An 11,391-nucleotide genomic window follows, 5' to 3' on the forward strand; every position below is an offset into this window, starting at 1 on the left:
TGTGTCGTAGTGGTTGTTGTATTGTTTTGTTGGCGGGGTCTTTCAGTTGCAATAGTTGTGTAACTGTGTCGTTGTTGTTGTTGTTGTTGAGTTTCCGGTGCTAAATTGCTGCCGTATTTGCTGCTGATTACTATTCCGTTGAAGTTTTACTTCTATTCAAATGATTAATCAATGAATCTAGTTTTGATTTTCTTATTGTTTACTAGCAAAATAATATAGCGCTGAACTAAAAAATCATCACCTATTGATAGTAATCACGTGGTTAAAAAATTAAAGAACCATTGACTACATTCAGAGTCATGGATGTATTAATTAAGACGTAGAAGGACCAAAGATACTTAGACCTGAAGTTCGTGCTGTTTTTTCGAGATTGAAATCAAATAAAGCGCCAGGTCCAGATGAAATGGTTGTCGAAGAAGTTAAATGCCTTGTTAAATTTGACATTGGACAATTTCTAAAAAAATGAAAAAATAGATTAATGCTGCTGAGATGTGGTTTTTGAGAAGAATTTTGAAAATTAGTTGGACCTTTCATACCTCCAATGAGAATTTATTAAAACAGTCCGGTTATGGATAAATAAAACTACTACAGATAATTCGACAGGGGCAGTTAAAGTTTTTTGGTCACATCATGCGGAAGGAAAGAATGGAAAATCTAACAACTACTGGAAAGATTGCAGAGAAAAGACATCGCGGTCAACAACGAATACCATTCGTGAAGTCCTTGTGTCACTTGTTGAATATCACCACATCTCAACTACTACAAAGTGTTAAAGATCGAGTTTCGTGGAGGTCGATGGTCGCCAATGTCCTGAAAGGATAAGGCACGAGAAAGAGTGGGAGAGAGTTTTTAGATTTTGGTGCAATTTAAAACCTACTTAAAAAATAATGAAATAAAATGTTGTTGTCTCGTTGCTGGCTTTGAAACGTATAAACCTTTTTTGTGTTTTTTGATTCATTATTCATGTTTGCAATAAAACCTTTTTCAAATTCATCCAAGTTGCATAATTTTTAGAAAAAAACACACATGTTATATCCATTAAGAAGAACAGTCAGTACTGAACAACACAAAACAACATTGTTCAACATAAAACTTAATACATTTAACATTAAAACCTGTATATAACGTTCAACATTCAATGATCATAAAACACACAACATAATTTTCAACTATCACACATGCAAGAAGTAACAAAATATTTTAACCTACAACTTCGATTAGAACATTATTTCACTGAACATGACATATCTTATAGCGTATTTCACAGCAACCATTATACAGTATTTATCATGCAGTTCAACATTATAAACATCCCTCAAGCAACATGTCACAGCGCATTCAACACACTTTATAAAAGATAGAGCAATCAACATAGCAACATTCAGCGTACAACATAAAACCTTAAACGTTCAATGGACAAATAGAAAATAGTGATAAAAAATGAATGAATGAGTGAGTGAGTGAGTGAATGAATGAATGAATGAGTGAGTGAATGAATGAATGAATGAATGAGTGAGTGAGTGAGTGAGTGAGTGAGTGAGTGAGTGAGTGAGTGAGTGAGTGAGTGAATGAGTGAGTGAGTGAGTGAATGAATGAATGAATGAATGAATGAATGAAGAACGAACGAACGAACGAAAGTACGAATGAATGAATGGTGTGAGTAAACAAATGATGTTCCATGCTATGCCACCTTACGACCTTGTTATAATGGATCTTGTGACATCTTTCAAAGACAGATAATCACCAATTTCATTTCGTTTTTCATCTTTTTTAAATTTTTTTCTTTGTTTTGAAATATTTTAAAATAGTCTTTTAAAAAAACAAAAATTGTTTTCATTTGAAGCCAACAAAATCTCTCAACTATTACTTTGTTTGCTGGGGCACCACATCAAATGAATCAATTAAACTTGAAAACAAATGCAAAAAATTTAATTCATTTTTACACACTTTCCCGCTCGTATTGAACTTATATAAAAATTTCATATTTTATTTAATAATTTGTTTCCGTACCTTCCAAAATCATTGCTACAGTTTTTGAATAATTAGATGATTGACGTATGAGGGGCGGGGGGGGCGTCTTGATGTCGTGTGTCACCTCGCAATGACACATGATGACCGTACGAAGAACTTATAAATTATCTTCGCTTCTGCTAATCTGGATTTCGATGAGTTGTAGTACAATAAAAATTATTACCACGTGCATTCTTACGCGTGTGTGCAAGTTATGTGTGGCGTAGTATGTGTTGTCTTGTGTGGCGTGTGTGGTCTGGTGTGGTGTGTGTGGATAAGTGGCTGCGCGAGGAAAGAAGTTCGATTGTTTTTAATGACAGTAAACGTCTCGTGAGAAACGTTGCGGAAGAATATTTCTTTGCGGTGCATTCATTGAATTTCCATCAGCACTTGAGTCCATTCAACCGAGGACAGCTCTTTGTTCTTACAACTCTTCATCAATTCATGTCTGCCATTATTTTGTTATTCACTTTCTAGAAAAAAAAGGAATTTTTCTCGTATTTTGAAACAAAAAATGTAATTACAACTTGCAAAGTTTCTAAAACACCTTGAAACTAAACGCTTTAATATATTTCACCAAATTTATCTACACTAGTTAAGAACCTCTAAGTAAAGACAGTGGAAACCGTTTAATAGAACCACGTTGGGACTTGATCAAAATGCGATGAATATATATATATATATATATATATATATATATATCCATCGCATACGATGATCCGGAACAAGTCAACTAACTTCTATCAACAATAAACCGATCAAAATTGAATTTCACTATCAAGCAGGAGAGTGAAAATTTATTGCCATATTTCTGGATGTTTCAGTAACGCATGACGAACACAGATTTACAACTTTCAAATGTATGTATTTGTTTAAATAGGCTAAGCGAATGCACGGAACAATTCAAAATAAGTACAATAAAATTCTTTGTAAACCGTGCATTCACGCATTCATCCTCAACTGAGGATCGCAATACGGAACTGAAAAGAACTATTAATCCGCGGGTATGCAATGGTTAAAAAATATCATCCATTGAGAACACCATTCAACAAAGACTACGTACAGCAAGATAGCAATATATTCAAAAACAACAACGACAGCGACATATTCCAATGTTACAGAAATCATACGTCAACGGCGCATAAAATAGACGAAGTTGTCCTCAAACAAATCGTAAAAAAACGTTTCACCAATCAATGATACTAATAAAATAAAAAGTTTATCTGGGCCACCTGAGACACCTGCATTGTCGAGGTAGGTGTCCTACGTGCAGATAATTACGGATTTGATTTTAAACTTGCAAAATAATTATAAGTTGCATGTCAATCAGCGATAACAAAAATATAACAACCCTGTCGTAAAAAGTATTAAACTTCCAATGGGACTGTTAAAGTTTGAAAGATAATAATATTCCTAGATGTTATTTCAACTGCCTTATTCTTTTAATTACACAATTTCAACGACCATGAAAACAGTGTAACGGTTGGATCTCCAACAATACGCCGCCGTTCGTTGGATGTTAAAAACTCGTGATGTGTGCCGACATAAAACTCTGCAGAATTTTATCTAATGTTTATTTTATTTTTAATTTAAACATGCACCATCACTACCAACACACTGAAACGTCTTTTTAATTTAATTTGCACATTAGTAAAACAAACACCCAGACCAACATTCAGACAAACATTCAGACAAACACTCAGACAAACACTGAGACTAACACTGAAACTAACACTCGAACGTTCACGCACGAGCAACGTATTTTCATCTGCGAACCTACTGCTCACTCTGATTAAAGAGAGTCAGCGAGGGACGACAATGATGTCAATGTTACGTGAACTAACAAACAAGTTCATTTTGTTCTTTTTATTGGAAAATTGTTTGTAAGAGAAATTGTATTCCCAAAAATGCCAACGTTCTAAAAATTTACAAAATTATAGATATATTTTAAATAAGAAAAACAATTTCATAATTTAAAAATCAAATAATTTACTTCTTCATAGTATTAAAAATCAATGTAAACCAACCAAATAACGAAACTGAATGCATGGTAATCAAGGAAGAACATGTTTCAGTAACTATAGTATAATAATAATAACTAATTATTATTATTATTATAATTATTATTATTATTAGTAGTAGTAGTTGTTGTAGTAGTAGTAGTAGTAGTAGTAGTAGTAGTAGTAGTAGTAGTAGTAGTAGTAGTAGTATCTTTACTGTTATTATCGTTATTGTTGATATTGTTGTTAACATTATTATCATGTTGCTGTTCTTGTTATTGCTGTTGGTCTTATTATTATTATCCCTCTTCTACTTCTACCTTGTGTAGTGTCATTAATTTCCTTACAACCTAAAAAAAGAGTCTCCGTTAATTTTATGATTACTATGATTACCAGCTGTACATACACTAATATGGATGCTGGTAGTAAAGAAGATATTAATATAAATAATAATATAATTTTATTAACTCTATTGCCAACGCTAATAATACTAATACTGTACTACTGACTACTCCAATAACTACTACTACTACTTCTGCTGCTGCTGCTACTACTACTAGTACTACTACTACTACTAATACCATTACTACAACTATAACTACAAATAGTGTTAGTGCTACTTCTACTGCTACTACTAATTATGATAATATAAATAATAACTTTATGATTATAACAACAACATTATTAATAATTTTATTTCCAGTAGTAATATTAGTCTTAGCAGAACTCAGAAGTAATAGCAGTAGAAATGAATTAATGACTGCTTTGTTATACATGTCGATTTACGCAATGAACACAGCAAAGAAATAATGCCTTCAAAAAATCTGTTCCAATTCAATGACTGAGAAAATGCAGCTGATCATTTAGATTCATTCAAAGCAGTTCATTCTACCTTAAATTTATTACCATTTAGAGACCAAGACCTTTACTCGGCTAATGAATCGTTAAGAAGAAAATAGAAAAACATCGTTTGGCTAACTTTTGTGCGATGGTTCTTCAGAGTTTTTCAGTTAATTGTATCTGCAATTCTAAAGTTTTTTCAAAAATGGAAAAAACTTTTTAAACAAAATCTCTTAAACATTTATTTCTTAAACAAAATTCAAATTTCAAAAAACGGTATTTCTTCAGAAAAATGTAATGAAGTTGAAAAGCCCGATGCAATAACATTGAGATGCACGTTCTTATTATGATTTGTGACGATATTCATTGGCTGCCCACCTGGTAACTGGACTGCATATGATGCCAATTGGAGATTGCCTGACTGGATTGAATAAACTTTCATACAAAATGTTTTATGGAAACTTCTTTCGAAAATTTTTATTCAGTTTTCTATTTAAAAATGCTGACTAGAAGGATGAATTCTTTTAAATTAATATTGAAATAAATACCTTTCATAAATAATAATTATTTGTAGGCACTATAAACCGCAAGAACGTTGTAGATGGTAGTAAGTTAATTAAAGAAGATAAATGTCTTTCGTTTTTCTCTCTTTCCGTCAACACACTTAACTGATTCTTAAGTCGGAATATGATGTCAACCTCCTTCGAACGATGCTAATTAAATTTCACTTATTTTCAAAATTTTCATAAATCCATTTTATTTGAAAATTTTTCCGACTAATTTGAACTCCAGACTTCATTCATTCATTCATTCATTCGTTCGTTTGTGCGTTCGTTTGTTCATTCGTTCGTTCGTTCGTTTGTTCCTTCCTTCGTTCCTTCCTTCCTTCGTTCATTCATTCATTCATTTATTCATTCATTCAATCAACAGTCAACATTCATCGGACTGCTGTACAACTTTTATCCCCGGCTACAAAAATAGATTGTTTAATTTTCTCGAAACATTTGATAAAAAGCAATAAACTACAATAGAGCATCAACATTTTTTTTCAAACATGCCCAGTTCTTCGGAGTCTCATCCAGGTCATATGTTCACAGAGAATTTTGTGATATTTTGGTGTTATTTATTTTCAGTATTGATGCTAAACTAAAATCCAATTTGATTAGATTTTAGATGAAACTATTTTCACATTTTAAACAATAAAAAATGAACAACTTTTTGTATTTATTTAAATACCATTTTTTTATATTTAAGTTTGTTTAATTTAGAAAAATTCTGATTGATTTTTTCAAAGAATTTCATATAAACATATTTAATTTTGTAATTTAAAATGGCACCAAGCGTTTCATCGAATTACAATGACAGGCAAGTATTTCGGTAAAGTTTTGCCAACCAAAAACAAACGAAGATTGAAAAAAGAGAAATCGATAATATTGGAACGAACGTAATAAGAAGACAACGATTTATGTCATACATAACATTCCACCTGAACTGGCTGATTCGTACGTGCATGTCGTTTGTACAGCACAAACGCGCATACACATCTAACAATGTTTGTTGTCTGTCTTCGTTCTTTTAAATCCTTCCTATCCAAACAAATATTTGCTTTTCCGTTAACTTATTCTCGTGAATTCTAACAATTTATTGTAAATAAAAATTAATTTCCAACTTGAAAGCCTTGTTTACAAAACGGAAAAAAAGTCAATTGAAAGACAATAAATTAATTCATGGTACCAATAATTACGATTCATGCTTGTAATAATGATCAACAAACCCAGATCCAGGTGTATGGCGCTGGCACTATACAAACTTAAAAAGAATTTCTGAAATAGATAAAAATTTTATTTAAAACTTGAAGACAGGTGAATTAAATTTCATTTTGGTAGCCATACGTACAAGTTTAGTTTGTTTTATGGCCAAATAAATAAAGAAACATTTCTTAGTTAAGTTCTTCTTTTGACCTGAATGCTACTGCATCATGTCATGTGATAACAATGAAGCATTCGTCTTTAGTATTCTGAATATTTGATGCATAGTACAAACACATTTGTCTTTATTATTATTTAACAATGTTGAGCAACCTGCTTATCTAAAAACTTTAAACGATTTGTACTGGACGAACTTTAAATGTCAAGGTTGTTGACTTTAATTTAAATAATCATTAAATTAGGTTATCATAATTTATCCTCACTATAGAGATTATTTCCTTGCTTTATGCAATGCACGTTTGTAGATATTTGTTGGTCTCATGAATTTTTATTCATCTCCATATGAAAAATAATTTATAAACATTTCATCCGATATTTTAAGAAATTTTAATAAAATAAAATTTTGACTATTTCAATGCTTTTAACTGTTTTAGTATAAATAAGATACAGATTGTTATTTGCATTTATGGTAATAAATTGCGTGTGCGTCAGACATGAAAACTTCAGAAAAAAAATGTAAATTCTATTTGGATTGTAAAATTTCTCAAAGATTCTCAACAGACGAGTGATAATGATCTCACTTAATATAACAATAAATTCTACCACAATCAAAGTACGTCCTAACGATGAGATTTCAGTTGTGACATCAGTATGACGCAGTGCACACATTGTGTAGCCCTCAATTAAATCATTCACAGAGATAAGCCGGGTTGATTCTCTCGCTGCTACTAATAATAAAAATTCTGTCTCGCGCCGACTAAAATACGTTCCGAGTTTTCTAAAAATATTTCTATTTATTTTTCGCATGAAGCGTCTTTGGAGATTCAATTTTTTTATTGTTTCTAACTTAGAAATATTTTCAGTTATTTGTAGACATTATCTTCGAACGGCAAGGTTAAAAAAATATAAGATTAAAAGTTTCATAGATTCTTACCATTTTTCATAATTCATGAATGTGCGTGTGTGAGTGTGGGTGTGAGAAAGATAGTGTGTGTGTGTGTGAGAGAGAGAGAGTGGGGTGGTGTTTGTACGTGCAGAAGAGACAATTCAGTGTTTTAAGCCTATGTGAGGTAATGCCGGTCTATGGGGACTTTTTAGAAGGACAAGATTTATCATTTTTTTCATAACTGAATTTTTTTGCACGTTTTTCACACAAATAAAGTTTAAAAATTTCAATTTAAGTGAATTTTGTGTGAAATTATCGTTGAGGGTTACAATTTCCACGTAAATCTTTTTGAATGAATTGATTAATTTCTTCTTTAAATTTACTTTTTCGGTATTTTGTGAGTACTATTTGACTACGAAGAATAACTGAGAATGCTGAAAATAACAACTGATTAACATTCAATCTTTGTATATTACTGTATGTTTTAGAAATTTAAAACGTGCCTTATAATTATAAATAATAAAACTAATAAAAACTATTTGTACATAAGTTAATATTCAGCTTTCATCACATTCGAATGAGGCTGTTTTAACTAAATTTCCTTCATATAGGTTGACATTTTTATTTAGCTTTTCTCATAGCATAGCATATATTTTGTATTTTTCCAACACACGGGAAATTCTACAGCCGAACTCGTAGAAGAAACTCATCCAAGTTTGTGTGTTTGTTGTGTAGAGCAGTGATATATTGTATAACAGTATATGTGCTGAGATTTATGCGTGTATATGTGCTTTGGCCCAAAAATTGAGTGTGTGTACTGATGATGATTAGAAATAAGATTGTTCGTTTTTATCAAATTGTCTATTTTATCTTCAAAGGCACTAAATGCTTTGTTTTGTCGATAAATGATAATTCAAATGTTTCTTAACAACAAACACATCTTATATAAGTTGGCAGTAGCGAGTTTCAAACCCATGCCGAAACATTTAAAAACAATTTCAACCAAATAACGCAGAAGATTTTTGTCTATTGCTTATTCTTAACTCCATCCTTTCTACTTTTTGGGTAAAATTTTGTGGTCTACAACTGATACTTTTGTGTAAGTTCATGCGTGTGTGTGTTTATGTGATGTGTGTGTATTGAGTGTATGTGTGTGTATTTGCGCCCTGTGTGCACGTATTTGTCTAAAAGCATTAACCTAATGTTCTTCTTGACGGAACATAATACACGTCAAAGTGAACGTGTATCTATTTTCCTTGCCGAGTAGCTACATTAATATCATATTATCTAATTTGCTTTTTTTGAAGCATTTTGAAATTCTGAAGATTTGCTTTTTTCATTTTTAAATTGAAATAAAAGTTAATTTCTTGGTTTTAAAGTGATTTGTGATTTTCAATGGCCTTAAATTAAAAAAAATTTGCATGGAGTGTTAAAACTGTGGCGACACATTGAAATAATGTTTTTGATTTATACCCCTTACATTAAAAAAGACAATGTTGTCATTTGTTCAGTGAATTGGAAAATATTATTTTCCATGCAACTCATTCATCCAAACTTAATGAGGAACATTTTACAACATATAATTATTTTTGTTACATTTCTCATTTTTTCACAACATTAAACAAATTTTTTCTTTACTCTAAATTTTTTTGCTTCTCTGCCATTTGATGTATACAATAACAGACGCTCCACTTTTACAAACAAAAAACATTTTTATTTATAATTAATTGTAAACAGTTCAAAAAGAAATTTTTCTTTTTACTTATAACTCATCTGCTATTAGTCATACAATGTTTTAATGTTAGCTGTGTAAATAATGATTAGTTATTTTTGTTGGTTTTTCATTGCCCCATCTCGCTATTCAACATTATTTTTTTCACAAAAATCTTGCTGAAAATGTTCTGAAATTTAAACAGAATGTTAAAAATTGAAAAAGAGGTAAAAATGTTTTTAAAAAAATAGGAAAACACGAAGCAATGCGTGTTGCCTGCAGCAACCGACAAGCCATCCTTATTTGCTGCTTTGTTGTAAAGATGGAAGCAAAATTTTGATTTAAATCTTTGCAAAAGTTTTTCCAAATAAAATTCTGAATCTATGAAATAACACGCTTGTGGCAAAAACAAAAATCTACATTTAATTTAAAGCATAGTCAAACAAATTTTGTTAAAAAGAAAATGCAATTGTTATTTTAACTTGAATTATTGATGAAACAAAATTCAACAAAATTTGGAAAAATTTCCGTTAAATTTCGTTTAAAAAACAGTCACTCTTAATCATGAGATTTCTAGACCCCGAACTAAGTGATTAAAACTTTTATTAAGACATTTTAATGTGTTCGAGGTCATATATCTCTCTTACTACTCGGTTTCAATTGCTTAATTCAAGCTGGAAAAACAAGCCAACTTGTTTTTTAGGTTAATTGAAAGCAATGAAACGCAAATTTATAAATTACTACTCGGTTTAATGGCTTAATTCAAGCTGAAAAAATAAGCCTTGTTTTTGTTTTTTACTTGTTTTTTAGGTTAATTGAAAGCAATGAAACGCAAATTTATAAATTTTACGTTTTGCCGTATTTTTAAATTAAAGCTAAAATAATGTCAATTATTAAAATTTAATATTATTAAATTGCTTCTTATTAAAGATTAACTTTATACTTTTTGCGGCGTTCTATTCATTTAAAGTCTATGAAGTGAAAACACTGATTGAAAACATTTTTAAAGACTTTGGAAACGTAAATGGTCAAAAATTTTTGTTTAATTAGAGGATGGCGTATTCGAAATATATTTTTTTGATATAACTTTCTTTTATTTGTTGTCTAAAAATATACCAGTTTTAAAATAAACTTGAAAGAATTGTAAGAATAATATTCTCTGTTTCAATTTTTCAGTTTCAAAATATAAAAAAGTTATAAAAAAAACAATTTTTGAACAATTTTAAAACGGCTCTTGAAAATGAAATAAATTTTAATAGTTTTAAATTATAAAAACATGTTTGGTTTTCGATAACCATGCAGAGGAAGGGAGGTGACAGCACACTCAGAAAAGGAAGAACATATTTAACTTTAACTGGGAAATAAACTCTGTGAAATTAAAGAATTCTTAATAAAAGTCAAGAACAAAAATAATAAATTTTCATTTGACACAAATTGTGAGACATTAGTGAGACATCCTTTAAATATGGCGTACCGAGGGTGGCTAGCGTCCGAGGCAGCAAGTCACGTCGGCACCCACCAACCCTTCCTGGTGTTACAAATGTTTAATTAAATAACTATATTAAAAAAGTAAGCCTGAATAAGCAAGTTGGGATGGTTTTGGGTCTGAAACCCTAAAAAATGAAACGTTTTGCTAGGGTTTAAACTAAATTTATTAAAATCATAATTGTATTTATATATATGAGGGATAATATGTGGGATAACAAAGAGTAGTTGTCAACTTTTTTAACAATTTAACTCAAAGTTCTTGTTACATATAATTTGTTATAGAATATAACCCCAATGGTATTATATTTTTTTACATTATGTTAATTAACGCCATAACTTAATCTAAGATACTACGATATAAATGTACGCTACCCAGCACAGTATCATCAAAAAATTAACAGCTAAAATCGATGCTTTTTGCTCAATCACTTTTTTGCGTTTTAAAAAACCAACTTAATTGAAAAAAATATTTTTTTTGGTTTCCTTGAATAGATTTATTTTGCAAAAACACAAAACATGAAGTTTAGA

Source organism: Helobdella robusta (genome assembly GCF_000326865.2).
Source record: "Helobdella robusta unplaced genomic scaffold HELROscaffold_1, whole genome shotgun sequence".
In the NCBI taxonomy this organism is placed as follows: Eukaryota; Metazoa; Annelida; class Clitellata; order Rhynchobdellida; family Glossiphoniidae; genus Helobdella; species Helobdella robusta.